This window comes from Vicugna pacos, chromosome 15, assembly GCF_048564905.1.
Source record: "Vicugna pacos chromosome 15, VicPac4, whole genome shotgun sequence".
In the NCBI taxonomy this organism is placed as follows: Eukaryota; Metazoa; Chordata; class Mammalia; order Artiodactyla; family Camelidae; genus Vicugna; species Vicugna pacos.
In genome coordinates, this window is record NC_133001.1 from 30,405,395 (window position 1) to 30,430,504 (window position 25,110).

At 36.8% G+C, this 25,110-nt stretch overlaps 3 pseudogenes; 2 read left to right on the top strand and 1 right to left on the bottom strand.

Annotated features, from left to right (window-relative positions):
- Positions 1–10,879: 10,879 nt before the first annotated feature.
- LOC140685809 (elongation factor 1-alpha 1 pseudogene) lies at positions 10,880–13,219 on the top strand (annotated as a pseudogene).
- Positions 13,220–21,941: 8,722 nt separating this feature from the next.
- On the top strand, positions 21,942–23,383 carry LOC140685810 (mitochondrial inner membrane m-AAA protease component AFG3L1-like; annotated as a pseudogene).
- A 167-nt stretch (positions 23,384–23,550) lies between these two features.
- LOC102540815 (small ribosomal subunit protein uS5 pseudogene) lies at positions 23,551–24,227 on the bottom strand (annotated as a pseudogene).
- Between the last annotated feature and the right edge of the window lie 883 nt (positions 24,228–25,110).

Here is a 25,110-nt window from a genome sequence, read left to right on the forward strand (position 1 = left end):
AGTCTCTGCTCCTCTCCTCAGGGGGTACAGCCCTGCGTCGGCCCGCAGTCACCTCGGAACGACAGTGACTTGGGCAGGAGTCTGAGCGCTGCTTTCCCCGACCGCACCCGGCTGTTCAGCTCCACTGATTGCTCTGCGTTATTCAAGCAAAAATTGTTCCTGAGACTAAACGAATCAAATTCAGACTACCTTGAAAGGTTAGCTGCCAAGGCAGTAATTCTCTGCTAGGTAGGGAAATGACTAATTAATATTAATCCAATCTAATAATGCGTTGATGTGACATTTCCTTAAGCAATATCTGCATTTTACGAAGGAATTTCCGGAGCTGATGTCTTGCCTTGTTGTTCAAGGTTCTGATACATTCTGAGATATCTCTGGAGGTCCAGAGTCACTTCCCCTTAGCTCGTATCACATAACTGGGGTCCAAATTTGTGTTCTCACTGTTGTTTTTAATTTTATTCTCAGCGGTTTTGTATTATTAAACAAGAACCATCTATACATGGATGGTAATGTTGGGTAAAGACTATTTTCCTATCATATGGAAATTGGACTGAAATTCTCATGGTGGCCATTGAGATGATGTTATAGAAAATGAATTCGTAACTCTCTAAAAATGTTTTGCTACCCTAATTTCTACTTTACATTTCTCATGTGTGGAACAAAGATTCCATGTTCTGTATCCATATATTTGGCTTCTTTTGGTTTGCACTTGCTTGTTTTCGCTTTAAGAATTTTTCACTTTTTATCTATTTATTAATCTGTCCTTTTTATGTACACTCATTTTCATGCTCTATAAAGAATTTAGGCCTTTCATGACACAGTAATGTAATGTGTAGTTAAGTTGTAGCTTCCTAAGAAAATACAGCTTAAATCATGACAATTACATAGCAACGCTACCAACTTTAACATGTGGAGCAGGAATAGTGTTAAATGTCATATTTTTGATTCTGAGGTGCTAACAGAAGATTTTGATCATGGCCTTGCAGAGATATATATTACTGTTTATGAAAGAATATCTTACTTTTGATAAAATATATCACTGCAGTGGAGACTAGATGGATCATTAGAATTCATTTAAAAATACATAATACTGAAATAAAAGTTCCTGTTAAGACATTATCTTTTCAAAAATAGGCATTTGGGGACAGAAGGTGAAACAAAGTTCCTCCTAATTTGCAAGTTTTGTTTCTGCAAGTACTGAAGTTCAATAAAATATTTGAACTCCTCTTCATTATATTCAGTGTATTTTCACATCCATTATTTTATTTGATCATTATAATCCTGAGATGATGATGGTTATCTACACTGTGGAGACTTAAAAAAAAATAAAGAAAATGAACTTTATAAAAACTCCTGCCAGAAGTAGGATCCAGTTCTCTAGCTCCTTGTCTCATGCTCCATTTGGCACAGATGTTTAACTATTTCCCAAATCATTTTATATATTGAGGACATTCATCTCTTGTTTTCCAGGTGTGTCACTTTTTCCACATAAACATTGCACTATAAAATATATATCTTTATGTATGTTTACATATGTGTGGATGCATGCATAGACTATTTTAATATATGAGAATCATGTGATATGTAGCAAAAAAAATATAATTTATACATCTGAGAAGTTTATAATTTACCAAGGATGGGACTGGTAGGCTAAAAGAGATGAAAACTTCATTGAAACTGAAATATCTTATTTACCTTTGCTTTGTAGCTTAGCAGCTTCCAGTTTCTTTTTACGCATGTGTTTACATATATCTGAATATGTGAGTGTCTATGAAATGTAGAAAAGGTATGTATAAATAAAATGATGCTATTAATTCTTTCAAAATTCTTACCACTCCATTCCTTTTCTACCACACACACACACACACACAAGCAAACACACATATTTATACTCAATAAAAGAATGGAGAATAATATTTAGGATAAAAAAATATGTTGTTACCGAATAATAATTTACTCCCTATTCAGTCAAAGCACTAATTGTTTTCAAAGTAATAAAAACTATTCTCAGTAAAGCAAGGAATTAGTAAAGCTGCTGACCACAGACATGTTGCTTAAATAATCCAAACTGGTGGATAGTTAAAATTAATAACAGAAATTGTGTTTTAAGGAAATTGTGGACAAGTAAAATAAACAATGACAATGTGTGTGTTTTCTACGTCTCTATCGTAAGACAGATACAAAATTTTTATTTGAAATTTGCTAAAGTAGTTTTTATTATAGTAAAATACACAGAAGAGAAATTTATCAATTTAACCATTTTTCAGTTGTACTAAAATTTTCAGTGGAATTAAGCACATTCACATTGTTAGCCAAATATCAACACCATCCATCTCCAGAAATCTTCATCTTCACAAAACGATCAGCTCTGCACAAGCACAATTCTATTCTCTGTCTCAATGAATTTGACTAAACTAGGTTACCTCATATAAGAGGAATCACTCAGTATTTGTCGCATTGTGTATGCTTATTTCATTTAGCATGAGATCTATGATGTTCATCCATGCTGTAGCATGTATCAAAATTTTATTACTTTTTAAGGATGAATAATATTCCATTGCATGTATATTCCACATTTTGTTTATCAGTGGGCACTTGGATTTTTCTACTTTTTGGCTGCTGTGGAAAATGCTACTATGAACATGGATGTACACATAGCTGTTCAAATTTCTGCTTCCAACATTTTGGATATATACCTAGGAGTGAAGTTGATGGATTATATGGTAATTCTGGTTAACTTTTTGAGGACTGGTCAAACAGTTTTCCACAGTGGCTGCACAATTTTACATTCCCACCAACAATGTACAAGAGTTCTAATTTCTCCATATCCTTGTCAACGTTTGTTCTTTTCTGTTTATTTTAATAAAACACATCCTAATTCATGTGAAGTGTTATCTCATTGTGGTATTGGTTTGCATTTCCCTAATAATTAATGATAGTGATAATATTTTCACATGCTTGTTGGTCATCTGTCTGCCTTCTTTGGAGAAAAATCCATGAAAGTCTGTTGCCCATGTTTAACTGGGTTGTTTGTGTTTGATTGCTTTTTTTTTTTTTTTGGTTGAGTTGTAGTAGTACTTAATTTTTTTTTGGATATTGATCCCTTATAAGACAGTTACTTTGCAGATATTTTCTCCTGTTCCTTGAGTTCTTTTTCATCCTCTTAATGATGTCCTTTGATGTACAAAAGGATTTTTAAAAATTTTGTCAAAACAAATTAATCCATTTTAAAAAATTACTCATGCATTTGGTATAATCATTTCCAAATCCAACGTAATGAAGCTTTATCCTATGTTTTCTCCTAAGTGTTTTACAGTTTCAGCTTTCACATTTAGGTCTGTCATTCATTGTGAGTTAATTTTTGTATATGGTGTAAGGTAAGGGTCTAAACTCATGCTTTTGTATATGAATATCCAACTTTGCTAGCACCATTTATTGAAAACACTGTCCTTTACCCATTGAAAGGTTTTGGCGCCCTTGTTCAGAATCATTTGACTCTATATCTGAAGGTTTGTTTCTTGGTTCTCTCGTCTACTCTATCAGTCTGTATGTCTTTGTTTTAGTACCACACCATTTTGATTAGTGTAGCTTTTGTAGCAAGGTTTGAAGTCAGGAAGTGTGAGACCTCCAACTTTGTTCTTTTTCAAGATATTATGTGGCATCTCAAGATCCCTTGATATTCTGTATGAATTTTAAGATGTATTTTTCTATTTCTGAAAAATTGTCATTTGAACTGTGACAGGGACTGCACTGAAGCGATAGATTGCATTGGGTATTACTGACATCCTAAAAATACCGTCTTTCAACCATGAACTTGGTGGGGTTTCTTTCCATTTTTTGTGTGTCTTAATTTCCTCCAGCAATGTTTTATAATTTCCAGTGTACAAGTTTGTCACCCCATTTGTTGTTTGTTCCTAAGTATTTTATTCTTTTTTATAAGTTATTGCAAATTAAATTGTTTCCTCATTTCCTTTTCAGAATTTTCACTTTGTATGGTTGATAGGAATGCCACTGACTCTTGTGTGTTGGTTTTATATCCCACAGCTTTGCTGAATCTGTCTGTTAGTTTTAACCACTCTTGTTGTGAATCTTTAGGATATTCTACTTGTCATCTGTAAATTGAAGACAATTTTACTTCTTCCTTTCCAACTTGTGTATCTTTATTCCTTTTTCTGCCTAATTGTTCTGGCTGGAATTTCTGATACTGTATTGAATAAACGGGGCAAATGCAGGTACCCCCATCTTGTTCCTAAACCTAGAAGAAAAACTTCCTTTCTCACCCTGTTGTGTACATGACAGTGTGTGTGTGCTTTTGCTCTGTGGCCTTTGTGATGGTCAGGTGCTATGCTTATGTGGACAATTTCTTGTTTTTTTTTTTTTAATCATGAAAGTTTGTTGAATTTTATCAAACACTTTTTCTACATCAATGGAGATGATCATGCTTTCTATTTTTTCTTTAGTTTGTTAATGTGATATATATGTTGATTGTTGATTGATTTTTTTAAAAACTCTATTTTTTAAGTTTTTTTTTTTTAGAATAGTTTTGGGTTCACAGCAAAATTGAGGGGAAAACACAGAGATTTCCCTCACACATACTCTCCCGTTATCAACATCCCTCACCAGAGTGGTACACTTGGTAGGTTAAGGCCGATGAACCTACACTGACATGTCATAATCACCCAAAACTCATAGTTTACATTTCGGTTCGCTCTTGGTGCTGTTCATTCTGTTGGTTTAAGCAAATATATAGCAGTATGTACCCCTCATTATGGTGTCATATAGAGTATTTTCACTGCCCTAAAGATCCTTCATACTCTGCCTGTTTGTCTCCTCCCCCCAGCCCTACTTACCCCTGGCAACCACTGAACTTGTTGCTGTCTTCAAGTTTTGCTCTTTCCAGAATGTCATATAGTTGAAATCATACAGTATGTAGCCTTTTCAGGTGGGCTCCTTTCAGTTAGTAATATGCAGTTAAGATTATTCCATGTCTTCGTGCACCCCAATGTTCATAGCAGCACTATTTACAATAGCCAAGACGTGGAAACAGCCTAAATGTCCACCAACAGATGACTGGATAAAGAAGATGTGGTATGTTTACACAGTGGAATACTACTCAGCCATAAAAACCGCCAACATAACGCCACTTGCAGCAACATGGATGCTCCTGGAGGATGTCATTCTAAGAGAAGTAAGCCAGAAAGCGAAAGAAAAATACCATATGAGATTGCTCAAATGTGGAATCTAAAAAACAAACAAACAACAACAAACAAAGCATAAATACAAAACAAAAATAAACTCACATAGAATACAAACTTGTGGTTGCCAAGGAGGTGGGGGATGGGAAGAGATAGACTGGGATTTCAAAATTGTAGAATAGATAAACAAGATTATACTGTAGAGCACAGGGAAATATACACAAGATCTTATGGTAGCTCACAGAGAAAAAAATGTGACAATGAATATATATATGTTCATGTATAACTGAAAAATTGTGCTCTACACTGGAATTTGACACAACATTGTAAAATGATTATAAATCAATAAAAAATGTTAAAAATAAATTATTACTTCTAAAAGGAAAAAAAAAAGATTATTCCATGTCTTTTCACAGCTTGATAGCTCATTGTTTTTAGTGCTGAATAATATTTCATTATATGGATGTAACACAATTTATTTATCCACTCACCTACTGCAGGACATCTTGATTGCTTTGCAGTTTTGGCAGTTATACATAAAACTATATAAACATCCATGTGCAAACTTTTGTGTGCACATAATTTTCAAATCTTTTGGATAAATGCCAAGGAGCATGAATACTGGATCATATGTTGAGAGTATATTTAGCTTTGTAAGAAGGCATCAAACTGTCATCCAAAGTGGCTGTACCATTTTGCATTCCCACCAGCCACGAAAGAACGTTCCTGTTGTCACACATCCTTGCCAGCATTCAATGTTTTCCATGTTCTTAATTTTAGTCATTTTAATAGTTCTGAAGTAGTATCTCATTGTTGCTTTAATTTCCATTTCTCTGATGACATAAGATGTGGAGCACATTTTCATATGCATATTTCATATGCTTATGCCATCACTGTATCTTTGGTAAGATTTCTATTAAGGTCTTTGGCCCATTTTAAATTGGGTTGTTTGTATTCTATTGTTGAGTTTTAAGAGTTCACTGTATGTTTTGTATAAGAGTACTTTATCAGATGTGTCTTTTGCAAATATTTCCATCAAATCTATAGCCTGTCTTCTTGTTCTCCTGACGTTGTCTTTTGTAGAACAGAAGTTTTTAATTTTAATGAATCCACCTTACCGATGATTTCTTTCATGAATCATTACTTTGGTATTGGATCTGAAAGGTCATCATCATACCTGAGGCCATCTACGTTTTTCTTTCTCATGTTATCTTCTAGGAGTTTTGTAATTTTGCATTTTACATTTCAGTCTGTGATCTATGCTGAGTTAATTTTTGAAAAGGGTATAAGGTGTGTGCCTAGATTAATTTTACTGCATGTGGATGTACAATTGTTCCAGCACCATTTGTTGAAGACATTGATTCATTTTTATCCCACTTGAGCATAGTATAATTCTTCTAATATGCTGTTAAATTATGTTTGCCAGTACTTTGTTGAGGATTTTCTTGTATCAGTATTCACAAGGCATACTGATGTTCAGCTTCCTTTTCTTCTAGTGTCTTGTTCACGTTTGGTGTAGGGTGGTGCTAGCTCATAAAATACATTTGGAAACATTCTCCACATTCAAGCTTCTGGGACAGAGCTTAAAGAGACAGAATGACTGCAAGTACCGTGATGATATGCTAGATGGGATCCTAGAACAGGAAAAAAAAAAACACTCAAAATAAGCACTAAGGAAATCGAATAAAGTATGAACTTTAGTTAGTAGTCATGCATCGATACTGATCAATTACTTGTAACAAAGATATTATACTAATGCAATGTGCTAACAGTGGGGAAGAGTGGGTGGGGAGCTATCTGTACTACTCTCTCAACTTTTATGTGTATCTAAACTATTTTAAAATTAAAAATGTATTTTAAAATATGTATCTGAAACAATAAGGCAGAAGATGAAATGTGTTGGATCGACTAACTGGCCCTCTTTTCACAAGACTGTTTCAATTTTAACACTGAGAATTCTTCCTCCTGGTAAACTCTTTAAGCCTCAAGTAACCCGTTTTAATTGTTCGCCTTAAATGTGACTAAGTGATATCTGAGGTAGCTAGGCCCCTGTGGGCTTTTCATCCCTAAACTTGAAAGTATTCATGATTTTCATGTATGATCTTTTGGCACTTGTATGTCTTTACACATTAAGGGTTGCTAGACTTTTTTTTAATCATAAAATATTTTTATATTATTATCCCATGGCCCATGACAACAACTCTGCCACCATGTCTACCTTATTTAAGCTCACCTAATCCAGGCAAAAGTTTCAAGTACATTTGCAGAGAAAAGAGTTAGAGACTTATCACTGATAACATATTTTTAAGAATCTATTGTTAGCCACTGCTGTCTTCTGAATCTGCCCAGGGTGGTGGTTTCGTTAAGGACTGCAAAACACGTCACCTGTTGGCAGTATGTTTATGTCTATGGACAATAGGAGAAAAACAAAAACACTCCTTTAGTTTGTATTTTATACCTTTAAATTATTCTTGCTTATAACCCAGCACTTCTTAATGTGAATATTTATTGAATCATTTATTTTATAGATAAAATGTATGAAGTCTCATTTAGCTCTGAAAGCAGCAAATGATTATTGAGTTATTTACTTGTGTCACTGCACTACGTATTCTACTATATTCATGTGTTTAAGCAAATTAAGGAGTTTGTTTCTCTGTTGTCAAAATACTTTTCAGACTTTGTGTATGTGTGTGCGTGTGTATTTCATTAGCATTCAAAAAACTAGCAGCTAGGCGCGCTCGGCGAGCTTAATCAGCAATTACTTAGCTACTGCTTAGTTTTCTAATTTTGAACCTAACAATGAACCTGGGTTTCAGTAATTACTTTTAGTTTACATCAGTCTTTTTTCCCCAATCTTGTCTGCACAATTGAATCACATGGCTATCTTTCAAAAATTTCAGACCAGGACAAATCTTAGATGAAATATATCTCATTCTCTTGGAGTGTAGCAGAGAGATCAATATTTTTTGAAGGTCCACAGACGACTCCAGTGTGCAAGTAAGTTTGAAAACCACTGAGTTACATTCTAAAAAAATATATATTTTTTTTACTTTTTAGGACAATTTGTATAGTTCCAAATATGTATAGAAAAACTCTGTGGAAAACAGGCTAATACTCTTTTAAAAATTGTATTAACAGCCAGAAATATCTTAACATGATTGGCCTCCAATATATTTATCATCTTATTTATTATCAAATGTTATACTATCTATTCCATACTACAGAAGGCGTTCTGTTCCAAAGTGGAAAATTCATTATATTCTTAATGAAAAATTGTGTCCTCTCTATATTCTTATTTTTCTCTTTTGTAATCAGAATTGTGTGGGTACCAATAAGGCAATTGTTTCTTTTTTTTTCTCCCACTTCTTCCTTTTTTTTTTTAAACATTTTTTATTGATTTACAATCATTTTACAATGTTGTGTCAAATTCCAGTGTTCATCACAATTTTTCAGTCATACATGGACATATAAACACTCATTGTCACATTTTTTTCTCTGTGAGCTACCATAAGGGCAATTGTTTCTTAAAACAAGCTCTTACAAGTTAAGGAATGATCTATTTAACTACTCTTGATCTTTGCATTATCTCAGAGTTTAGAAACCATACCAGAGAAACAGCTATGAAATGATAGTATACAATTTTGTGTTCTCCATTGAGGGAACCTGTTAGTTACAGGAAAAGGAATAAACCATTGTGTCATTTAGAAGTTTTTACAATCAAAAGTTTTATTCCTGGAGGCACTACAAGGCAATCAAATGAAATGCTAACAACAAATTAAATGCTTTATAGGTCAGTCATCCCATTAGGTCTCTTTAGGGAAGCTGTTCTCATATAAAGCAGGCCATAATCTACCTGCATAATGATTCTATCTTAACTGTGCCTTCTGCTCTTTTATGGCATGTTATTTATCCTGACGCATGGCTGATATAGAAGAGATGTAAAGGATGTAAAAGCTTCCATTTTATGGCAGATAAAATTTATGGAATCTAAGCACAGTAAACATATTAAATTAAACATATTAAATCTGACAGTGAGTCTTTAAAAACCATAGCTATGATTTGATATAAAATATATTAAAACTATGCCTTCACAGGCAAAGAAAAGGAGAGGGCTGAAGTAATAATATAGGTAATTTAAGTAATAATATAGGTAATTTGGACCAAAAAGATAAATAAAAACCTTTCTTATGGAAGAAATTAACATTTGGTTGTCTGATTTTTCAACACTGTTCGTCTACACAGTCCGAATGAACTTTGAATTGTTCAACCTATCAGTCCACTTTGCTTACGTGCACAAAAGCAAATGCAACATTTATAGATTTATCAAATGTTTTGGTCGTGCAACTATAGCATATTCTCTGATGAAAAGAAAATATGCATATTACTTTTACTTACATAATTGGTCTCTCCTGTTAAATTTATTCTGAAATGAGGTAAGAAATAACTGTTATAATAACTAGGTATATACCCTGTGCCCATCTGAACAGATTTCATTTATCTTTGTACCTCTTTTCTCATTTCCTAAATGATATGAGAAGTGTTGATCAGAAGACAGAATAATCAAAATGTACATCTGTTTTATTGATTCCCACAAACTTTACATATACCTCATAAAGGAAATTCTATTAATGCAGATACATTTTGCTTTGTATTTCAGGTTTTGCTCATTTTTTTAACTGAAGTGTAGTCAGTTACAATGTGTCAATTTCTGGTGTACAGCATAATGTCCCAGTCATGCATATATATACACATATATTCATTTTCATATTCTTTTTCATTAAAGGCTATTACAAAATATTGAATATAGTTCCCTGTGCTATACAGAAGGAATTCGGTTTTAGCTTTTACTAATTTAATAGAACTTTATAAAATTATGTTGTCCAATGTCATTTTTGCTATAACTTCCATTATTAGTTTTGCTAATGAGTCAGTGATTCTTTAAACCAAACAGATAGACTTCAGCATAAATATTTCAAGATTTTTTTACCTGTGTAGATCTAACATTTACAACTTGAGGATTTTATATACAAATATCGTGAAACGATCAAGCTAATTAACATGTTTCTCACCTCACATAGTTATCTTTCTGTGTCTGTGGTGAGAATACTTAGAATCTACCCTTTTGGCAAATTTCAATTATATAGCAGAGTATTATTATCTGTAGTCACCATGCTGTACATTAACTCTCCAGACTTATTCCTCTTCTGTAACTGAAAACCCCTTAACCAAAATCTCCTCATCTATTTCTCCCCCTGGTCCCTGGTAATAATCATTCTGCTCTCTATATCTACGAGTTTCACAGTTTTAGATTCCACTTATAAGTGCATATACACAGTATTTGTTTTTCTGTGACTTATTTCACTGTCTCTCAGGTTCATATATGTTGTTGTAAAAGCAGAATTTTCTTCCTTTTTAAGGCTGTATAGTAGTCCACTACTATATGTATATAGTAGTGTGCATGTATATACCACATTTTCTTTATTCATTCATCTGTCAGTGGACATTGAGCTTGTTCCCATACCTAATGTGAAAAGTGATACAATAAACATAAGAATACAGGTATCTCTTTGAGATATTGATTTCAATTCCTTTGGAAAAGTAGCCAGGAATGGGAACACTGGGTCATAAAGTAGGGTTGGGTTTTTTTTTTTAATTTTTGAGAAAACTCCATACTGTTTTACAAAATGGATGCACCAATTTATAGTTCCACCAAAAGTATGTGTTTCCTTTTCTCTAAATCCTTACCAGCATTTGTTATATTTTGTGGAGCTTTTTGTAAACAAGGTGTGAGATGATGCCTAATTGTAGTTTTGATTTGCATTTCCTTGATGATTAGTGCTGTTGAGCAATTTTTAATAAACCTTTTGGCCCTATGCCTATCTTCTTTTGTGAAATATCTATTCAGGTCGCCCATTTTAAAATCAGTATTTGGTGGTGGTTATTGTTGAGTTTTACAAATTTCTCATATATTTTAGATATTAACACCTTCAGGTATTTAATATACAAATATTTTCTTGCATTCCATAGATTATCTTTTCATTTTTAAAATATTTCCTTGACTGTTCAGAAGATTTTAGTTTGATGTAGCCCCACTTGTTTATTTTTACTTTATTGCCTATTCTTTTGATGTCACATCCAAAAAATTCATTGCAAAGACCAAAGTCAAGGAAGTTTTTTGTTACATTTTTCCTAGGAGTTTTATGGTTTCAGTCATTAAACACTGAAGTCTTTAATCATTCTGGGTTGATTTTTGTGTATGGTGTAAGATAAGGCAAGAGAACAAAGACTTTGAAAAAATTTTTGCGTGTGGATACCAGTTTTCCCAAGGACCATTTATTGAAGAGATGATATTTTCTCTATTATGCACTCTTGGTGCACTTGTTAAAGATTCGTTGACCAAACTTTTTCACAATGGGTTTGCCACCAGGACACAGGTGTCAGGAAAACCACCACTAAATCTAAGCCAAACTGGGAAAGGAGAGGACTCACATCAACATTGTGGTCATCGGACATGTAGATTTGGGCAAGTCTATCACCACCGGCCATCTGATCTACAAATGTGGTGGCATCGACAAGAAAACCATCAAAAAGTTCGAGAAGGAGGCTGCCGAGGTGGGAAAGGGCTCCTTCAAGTATGCCTGGGTCTTGGACAAACTGAAGGCAGAACGTGAGTGCAGTATCACCAGTGATACCTCCCTGTGGAAATTCGAGACCAGCAAGTACTACATGACCATCAGTGCTGCCCCAGGACACAGAGACTTTATCAAAAACATGATTGCAGGCATATCTAAGGCTGACTGTGCTGCCTGATTGTGGCTGCTGTTTTCGGTGACTTTGAAGCAGGGATCTCCAAGAATGGGCAGCCCCGTGAGCATGCCCTTCTGGCTCACTCTCTGGGTGTGAAACAGCTAATCATTGGTGTTAACAAAACGGATTCCACTGAGCCACCCTACAGCCAGAAGAGAGATGAGGAAATTGTTAAGGAAGTCAGCACATACATTAAGAAAATTGGCTACAACCCTGACACCATAGCATTTGTGCCAATTTCTGGCTGGAATGGTGACAACATGCTGGAGCCAAGTGCTAACATGCCTTGGTTCAAGGGATGGAAAGTCATCTGTAAAGATGGCAATGCCAGTGGAACCATGCTGCTTGAGGCTCTGGATTGCATCCTGCCACCAACTCAGCCAACTGAAAAGCCCTCACGTCTGCCCCTCCAGGACATCTACAAAAGTGGTGGTATTGGTACTGTCCCTGTGGGTCGAGTGGAGACTGGTGGTCTCAAACCTGGCATGGTGGTCACCTTTGCTCCAGTCAACGTTACAACTGAAGTCAAGTCCGTTGAGATGCACCATGAAGCTTTGAGTGAAGCTCTCCCTGGGGACAACGTGGGCTTCAACATCAAGAACGTTTTTGTCAAGGATGTCCATCGTGGCAACGTGGCTAGTGACAGCAAAAATGATCCACCGATGGAAGCAGCTGGCTTCACAGCTCAGGTGATTATCTTGAATCATCTGGGCCAGATCAGTGCTGGATACGCACCTGTGCTGGATTGTCACACACCTCACATTGCTTGCAAGTTTGCTGAACTGAAGGAGAAGATTGACTGTCATTCTGGGAAAAAGCTGGAAGGTGGCCCCAAGTTCTTGAGATCTGGTGAGGCTGCCATTGTTGACATGGTTCCTGGCAAGCCCATGTGTGTTGAGAGCTTCTCTGACTATCCTCCTCTGGGCCATTTTGCTGTCCGTGACATGAGACAGACGGTTGCTGTAGGTGTCACCAAGGCAGTGGACAAGAAGGCAGCTGGAGCTGGCAAGGTCACCAAGTCCACCCAGAAAGCTCAGAAGGCTAAATGAGTATTATCCCCAGTACCTGCCGCCCCAGTCTTAATCAGTGGTGGGAGAACGGTCTCAGAACTGTTTGTCTCAATTGGCCATTTAAGTTTAATAGTTAAAGACTTGTTAATGATAACAGTGCATCGTAAAACCTTCAGAAGGAAAGGAGAATGTTTTGGGGAGCATTTGTTTCTTCGTGTGTGCGGCAGTTTTAAGTTATTAGTTTTTTAAATCAGTACTTTTTAATGGAAACAACTTGACCAAAAATCTATCACAGAATTTGAGATCCATTAAAATAAAGTTTAATGAGAAAAAAAAAAGATTAGTTGACCATATGTGTGTGAGATTTTTTTCTTGACTACTTTTTTCCTTTGGTCTATGTGTGTGTGTTTATACCAGTACTAAGCTGTTTTGATTACTATAATTATTACCATGTAATATTATTTGAAGTAAGGAAGTTTGCTATCTCCAGCTTTTGTCTTCTTTCTTAAGATTGCATTGGCTATTTAGAATCACTTGTGGTTTCATTTAAAATTTAGAATTTTTTTTACTACTTCTATGAAGAATGCCATTAGAATTTTGATAAGGGTGCATTAAATCTGTAGATGCCTTTGGGTAGTATAGATATTTTCACAATAATTGTCCAATTCATCATCATGAATATATTTCTATTTTCTTGTAAATTCTTCAGTTTCTCTCATCAATGTCTTATAGTTTTCAGTGTACAGATTGTTCACCTTCTTGATTGAATTTATTTCTGTTTTATTGTTTCTGATGTTACTGTAAATGAGATTTCTTTTTATAATGGTTTATTGTTAGTGCACAGAAAAACAACTGAATTTTATATATTGATATAGTTAGTATTCTTCAACATTACTGAATTTGTTGATCAGTTCTAATAGCTTAATAGTAGATTTTTTTAGGGAATTCAACATATATAATCAGTCATCTGCAAACAGAGATAACTTTACTTCTTACATTATAATTTGTATGCCTTTTAAAAAATTGCCCTAAATTTCTCTGGCTGGGACTTCCAGTACTATTTTGAATAGAAATGTCAGGAGTAAGGATCTTTGTCCTGTTCCTAATCTTAGATGACGAGCTTTGTTGGGTAAAGTAGTCCTTGTTATTAAGTTTTTTTTTTCTCTTTTAACACTTTGAGTATATCATCCCATTATCTTCTGATATGCAAGGTTTGGGCTGAGAAATTCATTTATTAGTCTTATGGATATACCCTTTTATGTGACAAGTTGCTTTTCTCTTGTTGCGCAAAATTCTCTGTCTTTAATTTTCTTTGTCTTTAGCTTTTGACATGTGATGTATGTGAAAAATTTTTGATGTATAGTCTATTTGGGGTTCTTTGGGCACAATGGATTTGGATGGTCATTTCCTTCCCCAGATGTGGGTAGTTTTCTGTTATTATTTCTTTAAATAATTTCTCTGACCCTGTCTATTTCTCTTAGACAAAGGTGCAGCATTTTGATTTTTAATGAATTTTCTAATCTTGCTTTTTGTTAGTAATTGAAAAGTAACTGGAGTATCTATTGACTTTCCTTTTTAGCTTTATTTAGGCTTTTTTTCCCCCCTTAGGGAATTCTATTAAATGCATGTAAGTTAAAATCTCTAACTGTTCTGGTGGACCCTGACAAAGAGTTTTGGAGAGAACAATGAAAGTCTTAGGTATGTACAGAATGCAATACTACATCTTCTCATGTGTCCATTGTTTTGTTCATTTTGCTTAACTGAAGTTAGTGGGGTTTTGATACTTCAACTGACATTAACTGTCTTGAAATATCATGTATGTGAAACTTTTGAAAATTGTAAAGCACTATACAATTTAAAGAATCTTTCATTCAATAAAAAAGTTTTAAAAAATAAAGTATTGAAATTCTAATTAGTTTTGAATGGTCTGAAAGGTTCTTCAGTGTGGGTGGAGCTTATCTGGGTATTTGCAGTTAAGCCCAAATACAAGCAAATAAATTGTCACATATTTATTACTACTTAATTTATTAAATTAAAAATTGGTTGAGCCTACAATATAATTGTTTTCTTTTCTCTGCTGTTTACAGTAATATAATGCCCTGAGCTTATTTATTTGGTCAAGGGCTAATTGATTTAACAGGCTTGGGATATCAATCTTAGATTATGTAACCCTAAACAATAAATAATCTTGGAGAAATATTCTTGGGATATCAAACCTATGGAGAATAATTTTGTCCTGTTTTAAGAATGTTAAACATAATGCAGTGTTTTATGTAACAGTGAAATCTAATCCTGTATCTCCCGAACCCTAATTAAGAAGTTTTGAACAAGTAACTTTTTCTATGTGCCTTGGTTCCTCCATAAGTAAAAAGAGGTAACATAATAACATCTAGCTTATTGGCCCGACATGAAAGTTATAGAATATAATATAGGCAAATTTTGTATCATAGAACTTAGCAAAGAGTCAAATTTCAATTATATTAAATATTATTAGTCTAAACCATTATAACGATTTGTTAAGAGATTAATAAATGAATGCTGAACCACTGTGACAGTAGCAACTTTTCTCCTTTTTCTGTAAGAGGTATCCTTAATATTCTAGGATAGTGTTTTTCTACCATAACTGTACATAAGAATCACCTGGGGAGAGTAAACATACTCCTTAGACCATTCCTTGAGATAGTCTGATACAATTCATCTGGGGATGAGGCAAGATCTTCAGAATTGTTTAAAATTCCCCAGATAATTGCAATGTGCAGTCAAGATTCAGAACCACTCCTGTAAAGAATCAGAAACCCCATATGTTAAGGACAGTCTGCTTATATAAATTATTGATCATGAGAGTTTAAATGCAATTTTTTGGATGAAATGGACAATCTCAACTGCACATTCATGTAACGAAGTGGGCATTTCACAGTAACAGATGTAGCATCGTGATTTCATCTGCTTACATTCAACTCTAAAAGCTCTAAAAGGCATATTAATAAGTCCTAATACTGGGCCATTAATTTAATGAACTGAAAGAGGAGACTTGCATTCAGAATTGAGACGGTAACTGAACCTAGCGAACAGCACAGTATCTCCATGACAGTAAGCATTATTTTTCTCAACTTGTGATCCTATAACACTCAGGAAGATAGATAATTACACACACACACACACACACACACACACACACATTTTATATTTTATATAGTGGGGACAGCTATTTCTCTGCCCTGGTTTCAGCAGAAATGTGTAACTCATTCTTTCAATTCTAGAATATGATACTTCGTTTTATTTTTAAATAAGCAAGAGATCACTTAAACCCTTTCCTCAAAGTAAAGAACAGTCTCTCTCTAAAGATAAATTTTTAAACATTGCTGGCAACTTTCAAATAGAAATTTGTTCCAACTTCTGGCCATTAATTTCTTAAACCCTTAGGGGTCCAGTCTCATAGAACTCCATTACAACATTTCCCTCGAAAGAATATTTTTGGTTTTTTGAAAGTGTGAGTTCCCTAAACAGTCATTTCACAGAGGATGTCCCTGTGGGCCCAAGCATGGGAAGGCAGCTTTTTCAGTGAGTTTTTCTATTATACACACATTATACTGGTGAGCATGCTATTCCATTTTGTCTTGAATTTTAAAGGAAAACATTACCCTCACCTTTTATATTATTAGATGACTAGTTATTTTCAATCAGTTAGCTATTTTTTTAACTTAACAGACTGTTCCAAATTTCACATGAAGACTCATTAATGCAAACAACACAATATCTCCATGAGATATTGCAGCTCATGAAATCACATTAACTATAAAATTAAAACTTATACCTATTACGGTAACGGCAAGTTTTAGTGGTGGCAAAAGCAGTAACCAGTTCTTTCCCTTTAGAGTAGTTTAGTTTGGCTACATATTGAGAAGAAATATGAAACTATTTAGTTCCTTTACTTATTTCAAAGAAGATATCAGTATTCTCACTCAAAAAAAAAAGATAATTATTCATAGTTGAGTATTAGACATGTGCAAGTAATTCTACATGCTGATTATATTGACTATTTGGAGACACAGAAAGCTAATGAAATGGTCAGTGTGACCAGCATGTAGCAGGGGAAACTCTCAACTCCCTGGGGGTGAGAAAACGAACAATTTTATCCCACATAACCTGAATATTTCACACAGCTTACAAGTCTCAGAGCACTTACCTAGATGTGAATCACTTATACTGAGAAATTCACACACTGAGAAGTATTTCTTCCACTACACCTATGCAACACTGTAACTTTTCTGTTTTCAGTAGAATAATCTTGTTCACAGAAGATCAAGTGATCAAGGGATCATTCACTATCAGTCTTTTAAATATCAGCTTTCAAAGGCAAGGATTTTGTGTATACTAAATATAGAGACTAGCTGTTTCAAATGGTTTCCAGGTAGGTTGTCCATATTAACAATGTTTTTTGTTAATTGCAGCTGCAATACACTTTATGTTTTAATTCAGTTCTGCTGCTATCTTAGGTTACAGTTTAGGTCCAGTATATATCTTAGAATTATCCCCCTCACAATGTGGCCAAAATTATAATGCAAGGGTCTCAGAATCAGAGGATAGCACTCAGGGGAAAAAATGTTTATTCTTTTTCCTCACAAGTAGTCTTTAAGTGTTTATTAAACCATGTTTTAGTTTGGCTTATCACTAATCAAACTTCTGTGTCTCCTACAAGAGGCACTGGTTATTTTCTCATCTTCTTCTTGTGTTTTCTTTCAGTCTTTTACTCAAGCTTGATTCTAATAATTTAACCAGGATAATACACTTAATTGTGACTATCTCTGGAGAAAATATCATTAATTTCTTGTAATCCCTATAGAAAATGTTCATAGTTTGTTCCTTTCCAAACAGACTTACTGATAATAGCTTATTGAAGGAAACTGAATCAGAGAGCATTAAGATCCTTAATATTGTTTACAAACTTACAGGAAACTTTTTTTTTCTGCTGCAACCTCACCCACCATGATTGGGTAACATTGAAGTTACATCAATTGTTCTTAGTCCACACCTGACAGAACAACTTATAATTCAATCTATCTGTACTTGTTCATTTTCCAACTAAGAACTGTAAAAAGGGTCAGTAACCTCAGTTGCATATTTTCACTGAAATCATCTGCAGCTGTGAGCTGTTTTATGATCCTGCTATAGAATAGCCTCTAAAATCTATGAAAGTTTCAAAGGCAAAGAAAGAGTTGGGATTGATTTTCCTCAGGTCATTCAAATGTCTCCTCTATATTAAAATCATAGTTCTGATCTATTATCCCAAGTTATGTCAGTTAAGGATTTTTAAATCCTATGTATTTATTCACAAATTATTTGTAGTACATATTCAACCTTAAAAAATGTCTCATAAATGCATGGTGGATTTCTTTCTCTCTCCATCTCTTCTCCCCCTCTTTTTCTTCTTTCCTCCCGTCCTTCTTTCTTCCCTCCTCCTATTTCTCCCTCCTTTCCAAATTATTTTTTAATTAGTGGAATGGAATATATTTAAAGGTGAACTATTTTGGTCCTTTCTTTCTAATACACAATTAAAAATAAAGTTGCCTATTTTTACAAAAATACTGAATGGAATTTTGAATATGATCTTATTGAATATAAAGATCAGTTTAAGAAGAGTTTATGTCTTAACTAAATTGAGTTTTCCAATGCACTAACAAGTAATATATCATTACCTCGATCCTCTTTAATTGTTCTCATCAGTATTTTCCCATATTTTTGAAAACTTTATATTTTCATAGCAGGGTTAGGGTTACTAAAAAAATTGAGAATACACAGTGATTTCACATATACCCCCTGCACCCGCACATTCATAGCTTCCATTATCAACAGCACTCATCAAGGTGATATTTCAAGATGTTGACACAGGGGAAATCAACCTCCCCTCTGCCACAAAGGTCAACAGCTGGACAGCGATCCACAAACTACAACAGCTCTGTGGAAGGTCCAGTGTTCACTTAACAAACTTTAACAACTCAGTGGTACAATAACAAGGACAACAAAAAATAACAGTACAAGAAGAGAAGGAAGACAATTTTATTTTACCTATTTTATTTTATCCCACTCCCCAACTGAGACACTGCAAGAAAGTCACACTTTTGTGTCACCCAACCGAGACTGGCAAAGCTGAGACATAGAGATAACTAGGAACAAAGAGGAAAATGAGGGACTATCAATAACAGCCATGCAGTGGGGGTGACCACAGTTAACAGTGACTTACCTTGCACACAAATACAGCAGACTTCACCTCTGAAGAAGCTAACAGCCAGCTCAGCCACCATGATTTCACCAGCTTTTGCCCCACAGAAGTATATGCATTTGCAGGCACTAGCCACCTGCGTCCCTCCCTGCTCCCTCCGCCCAAGCCCTGCTGGAAGCAGGAGCCACAACAGCAGCCAGCCAAGGCCTTGCAGTTGTGCAGCCCAAACCCCGACACTTGATGGCCTGCTCCACTAGACCCATGATAACAGCATGATTCATTGTATTCCTACCTGCAGATCAAAGTCAATCTATAAAGCTTGAAACATTTGACTGCTGCTTCAAACGCATAGTCACCTACACAAGTTTATAGGATCATGAAGAAAAGGGAAACATCACAAAAGAATACAGTAAATATCCAGTAACTGGCCTCAGAAAAATGGAATTGCTTGACAAAGAATTCAAAATAAGTGTTCTAAATATGAGCTACAAGAGAACACAGAAAAACAACATAACAATATCAGGAAAGTGATACAAGAACAAAATTAAAAGTTCAACAAAGAGAAGGAAAACAACAACAACAAAAACACACAAAGCAGAAATTTTGAAGCTAAAGAAATAGTAACAGTACTTAAGAATTTGTTAGAGCACTACAATAGCAAACTACCAAGCAAAAGGAAGGGTTGGTGACCTGGAAGAAATCAACTGAAATTGTACAGTCAGTGGAGCAAAATTAAAAAAAAAAAAAAAAAGGAAAAAGAATAAAGAAATTCTATGGGACTTACAGGGAACCAGTAAGAAAAATAGTGAGTCTATCACGGAATTCCAAGAAAGAGAAGAGAAAGAGAAAAGGGTCGAAAGCTTATATAAAGGAATAATGGCTGAGAATTTTCTAAACCTAGTGGTGGGGGGGTGGGATTTGATATCTAAATTTATGAAACTAATAGGCCACTCAAAATTTTCAATCCAAAATTTTCTTTGTCAAGCTATAGTATAAAATAACTGTCAAACTTCAAAGATAGAAAGAGAATTTTAAAAGCAGTAAGAGAAAAAAACAGTCTCTCATACAAAGGAATCCCCATAAGGCTATGAACTGATTAATCAGAAGAGACCTTGAAGGCCCAGAGAGAATACACAAGAGAAAAGACAGAATCTTCAATAAGTGGTGCTGAGAAGACTGACAGTTACATGTGAAAGAGTGAAATGACATTTCCTCACACCGCACATAAAAATAAACCCCAAATGGATTAAATACCTGAATATAAGACCTGAAACCACAGCGCTCATAGAAGAGAACATAAGCAATACACTATTTGACATAAATTGTAGCACTATTTTTTTGGATCCAAAAACCTGTAGCAGATACACACACACACACACACACACACACAAAGAGAAAGACAAATACAATACTAAAGAAAGTCATCAAATCACAGGAGAAGAGAACAAACAAATAAAGGAACAGACAAGAACTGAAAAAACAACCAGGAATCAATTAACAAAATGACAATTAAGTGCATGCTATCAATAACTTCTGTAGTGTAAATGGACTGAGTGCGCCAATCAAAAGGCATAGAGCGGCTGAATAGATAAGGAAATAAGACCCATATGTATGCACCCTATAAAAGATGCACTTTAGATCTAAGGAAACATACAGACCAGAAGTGACAGGGTTGAAAAAATATATTCTATACAAATGGAAATGAAAAGAAAGCATAGCAATGCTTGTATCAGACAAAACAGACTTGAAAACAAAGACAGCAATGAGAGACAGCGAAGGGCACTACATCATAATAAAGGGGTCAGTCAACAAGAGGACGTAACACTTGTGAACACTTAATGCACCAAACACAGAATCACTTAAATATATAAGCGAACAGTAACAGAAATAAAGGGACAAACAGCAATACAATAATAACACCCTACCTACATCAATGAATGGATCATTCAGAAATAAGTCAATAAGGAAACACTGACCTTAAATGATAAGTGAGATCAGATGCACTTGATATATACAGAAGATTTAATCAAAACAGCAGAATATACCATTTTTCAAGTGCACATGGACCATTCTATCGGGTACATCACATGTTCAGTCATAAAACAAGTCTCAATAAATTTAAGAAGACTGACATCACACCAGGCACCTTTTCCGACAATAACAGTGTGAAATTAGAAAGCATTAATGAGTGGAAAACTGGAAAAGACACAAACAAGTGGAGAACACATGCTTCTAAAGTACCAATGGACCAATGAACGAAGCAAAGAGGAAATAACACAATACCTTGAGAAAAATGAAAATGGAACGGCAACATTTGAAAAGCTATGGGACACAACGAAGCAGTTTGAAAAGGGAAGTTTACAGTGATACAGGTTTACCCCAGGAAGCAAGAAAAATCTTGAATAAGCAATCTAAACTTAAAGACATAGAAAAAAAGGAAAAACAAAGCCAAAGTTATAAGAAGAAAAATAGTAATAAAAATCAGAGTGGAATTAAATGAAATATATACTAAAAAACCATAGGGAAGATCAATGAAACTAAGAGCTCGTTCCTTGAAAATGTAGATAAAATTTATAAACTTTTAGCCAGATGCATCAAAGAAAAAAGAGAGAGAGAGAGAAACAGAGGCCAAACAAATAATATCAGAATTAAAAATTTAAAAGTTACAATTGGCCCGAGCGGCGCGAGGTCAGGGGTGGGGATGTCGCCATGGCTGGCAGCGGGCGGCAGGGCGGCAGGGCGGCAGGGCGGTGGCCAGGCCACTCGCCGTGCTGTGGCGATGCGCGGTGGCCCACAAGGCGGCAGGACGGCCAGGCCAGGCTTGAGGGCTCTCAGAACCTCCTGGCAGGAGCCAGTGAACTGAAGGATGCTGGGCCTGGAGCAAATGGAGGCAAGAGAGGAGGGAAATGGGGTGACTTTGCCTGGTGGAAATGGATGCAGAGGGTGTGTGTGTCTTGAGAACCAGTCCCAGCAGTCTGTCATCCTCCCAAGGAAGCAGTCACCCCAAGTTCAGACTTTGTGCAGCTTTTCTGCTGTTTTGGAGCAACTGATTCAGAGACTCCAAGCAATGGTTTTAATTTGTAAAAACATGGAGATTTCTGTCTCAATTTTTAAAGCCCCAGGAGAGGTGCCCTGGGATGACAATGCTGTCCGCAGTCTGGCCGTTTTAGGGGCAGGTGTTGCCATGGAATTTTTCTACTCCTATTTTTGAGATGCTGGGAAAGAAGTCAGCTGGAAGCACTTGGTGCGGTATCACCTGGCGAGAGGTCTGGTGGACTGGCTGGAAGTCATGACCAGTTTACTCCTGGGACATCATCCGAGCTCTTTCTTGCGAAGTCTGGTGCCCACCATTCTCCTGGTGGGCATCCTCCTCTGTACCCTGAGGAGGGGCCGATGGGGGCTGGGCGTGGAGGGAGCCTCTTCAGTGTTGGTGAGACCACAGCCAGGGTTGTCAGGAACAACATCTGTGTGTGGTTTGCAGACATGGCCAGTTGCTAAGAGGCCAAGTTGGAGATCATGGAGTTTGTGAAGTTCCTGAAGAATCCCAAGCAGTATCAGGACCTTGGAGCCAAAATTCCAAAGGGAGCCATGCTCACAGGTCCTCCTGGTGCTGGCAAAACTCTTCTTGCCAAGGTGACTGGGGGAGGCCAGCGTGCCTGTCATCACTGTGAATGGGTCACAGTTCCTGGAAGTGTTCCTGTGCATTGGGCCAGCTCGGGTTTGTGACATGTATGCGATGGCCTGAAAAAACTGTACCTTATTCATTGTATCTTATTCATTGATGAAATTGATACAAGTGGCAGGAAACGAGGCCACAGGCCCTTTGAGGCCAGAGCGAGCAGGAGAAAACCCTGAACCAGATGCTGGTGGAGATGGATGGGTTCAACTCAACCACCAATGTCGTGGTGCTGGCCGGCACCAACCGGCCCAATGTTCTCGACACGGCCCTGACGTGACCTGGCCAGTTTGACCACCAGATTTATGTTGGCCCCCATGACATCAAAGGCAGGTCCTCTGTTTTCAAGGTCCACTTGCGTCCACTCAAGTTGGATGAGAGCCTCAGCAAGGACGCCCTGGCAAGGAAGCTGGTGGTCCTCACTCCAGGCTTCACAGGACAAGTGCATAAAACCATAATTACAAGTCTGTGTTAGGCACATGATGTAAAAAGATGTAACCTGAGACGGCGTCAACATAAAGCTGGAAGGAGATGTGTAGGAGCAGAACGTTTTTATTATTATTATTATTATTATTATTATTATTATTATTATTATTATTATTAATTAGCAGGCTTCGTTCACTTTATTTTTTGCATATAAAACTACGTGGTGGCCACAGCTGGAGCCTGGGTCCTCTGCACAGAAACTCTGATGTGGGTCTTTACGAGATGGTCAGTGAATTCCTGACAGGGAGACTTGGTGAACACAGTCTCTTTCCAAAGATCGGGGTGAGATAGCTGTAGGTCTTGGAGACGGCATGGAAGGTGGCCGTGGCGAAGTTGCCCAGCGTGGCAGTGCAGCCCCTGGCAGAATTGTAGCAGTCACCAATACCAGCCATCATCAGTAGCTTCTTGGGCACCGGGGCTGAAACAATGCCAGTGCCCCTGGGTGCAGGGATGAGGCGCACCAGCACAGAACCACAGCGGCCAGTCACCTTGCAAGGAACGTGTGGGGCTTGCCAATCTTGTTCCCCGAGTAGCCTCTGCACAGGGACGATGGAGAGCTTGGCCAGGATGATGGCCCCCCCCAGATGGCTGTGGCTACCTCCTTGGAGTACTTAACACCCAAACCGACATGTCCATTGTAATTCCAGTGGCGACAGGTGCCTTGAACCGGGTCCGCTGGCCAGCACGGGTCTGCTTTTGCACAGGCATAATCTTCAAAACCTCGTCCTTCAGGGATGCCCCCAAGAAAAAGTCAACGATCTCAGATTCCTTGATGGGCAGGAGAAGAGACAGATCTCCTCCAGGGACTTGATCTTCATGTCCTTCGCCAAGCGGCCCAGCTTGGTGACAGGGAGCCACTCCTTGTCCTCTGCCTTGCCTCCACGAGCTCTGCGGCCCTGACCGTGGCCCCGGCCCCGGACGCCGCTGCCAAACCTCTGCGGAAGCCACCGCGGCCTCCCATCCCAGGGCCCCCGGGGCCTTCGGGGCCTCCGGGCCCTCCCGCAGCACAGGCTCATCCGCCATTTGGTGTTCTCTCAGAAAGGAAGCCGTTTGTGTATTACTAAAGCTAGAGATGGGAAAGCTGATCTTAAAACTCACGTGGAACTGCCAGGGGACCAAAGAGCCAACACCATCTCGTTAAAGAGCAGAGTTGAAAGACTCACACTTCCTTTGTTCAGAACTTCCTGTGAAACTCCAGTAACCAGAACAGGCACGGGGTGGACATAGACCACCAGGATGAAACTGAGAGGCCAGATAAGAGTCTGTATGTCTTTGGTCAGTTGTTTCTGTCAAGAGTGTAAGGACCATTTGACGGGAAAGAACAGTCTATTCGACCAAAGGTGCTTGGACAGTGATCTCCACAAGCAAAGACGGAAACTGGACCTTAGGCTGTATACAGAGGTCAACTCAAAGTGGTTAAGAGGCCTAAGTTTTGGAGCTAAAACTATAAAGGTCTTAGAAGAAAACAAGGGAGAAGGTCTCCGTGGCCTTGGATTTGTCAGTGGCTTCTTAAACCACAAGCAGCAAGTGAAAGAGCAAATTGCACTTCCTGAAAATTAAAATCTTTTGTGTATCAAGGGACACTATTGAGGGAATGAAAAGACAGCCTACAGAATGGAAGAAAATATTTGGAAATTATGCATCTGGTAAGGGCCTAGAATCCAGAATTTGCAAAGTACCCAATTTAAAAGTGGGCAAAGGATTTGAATAGACATT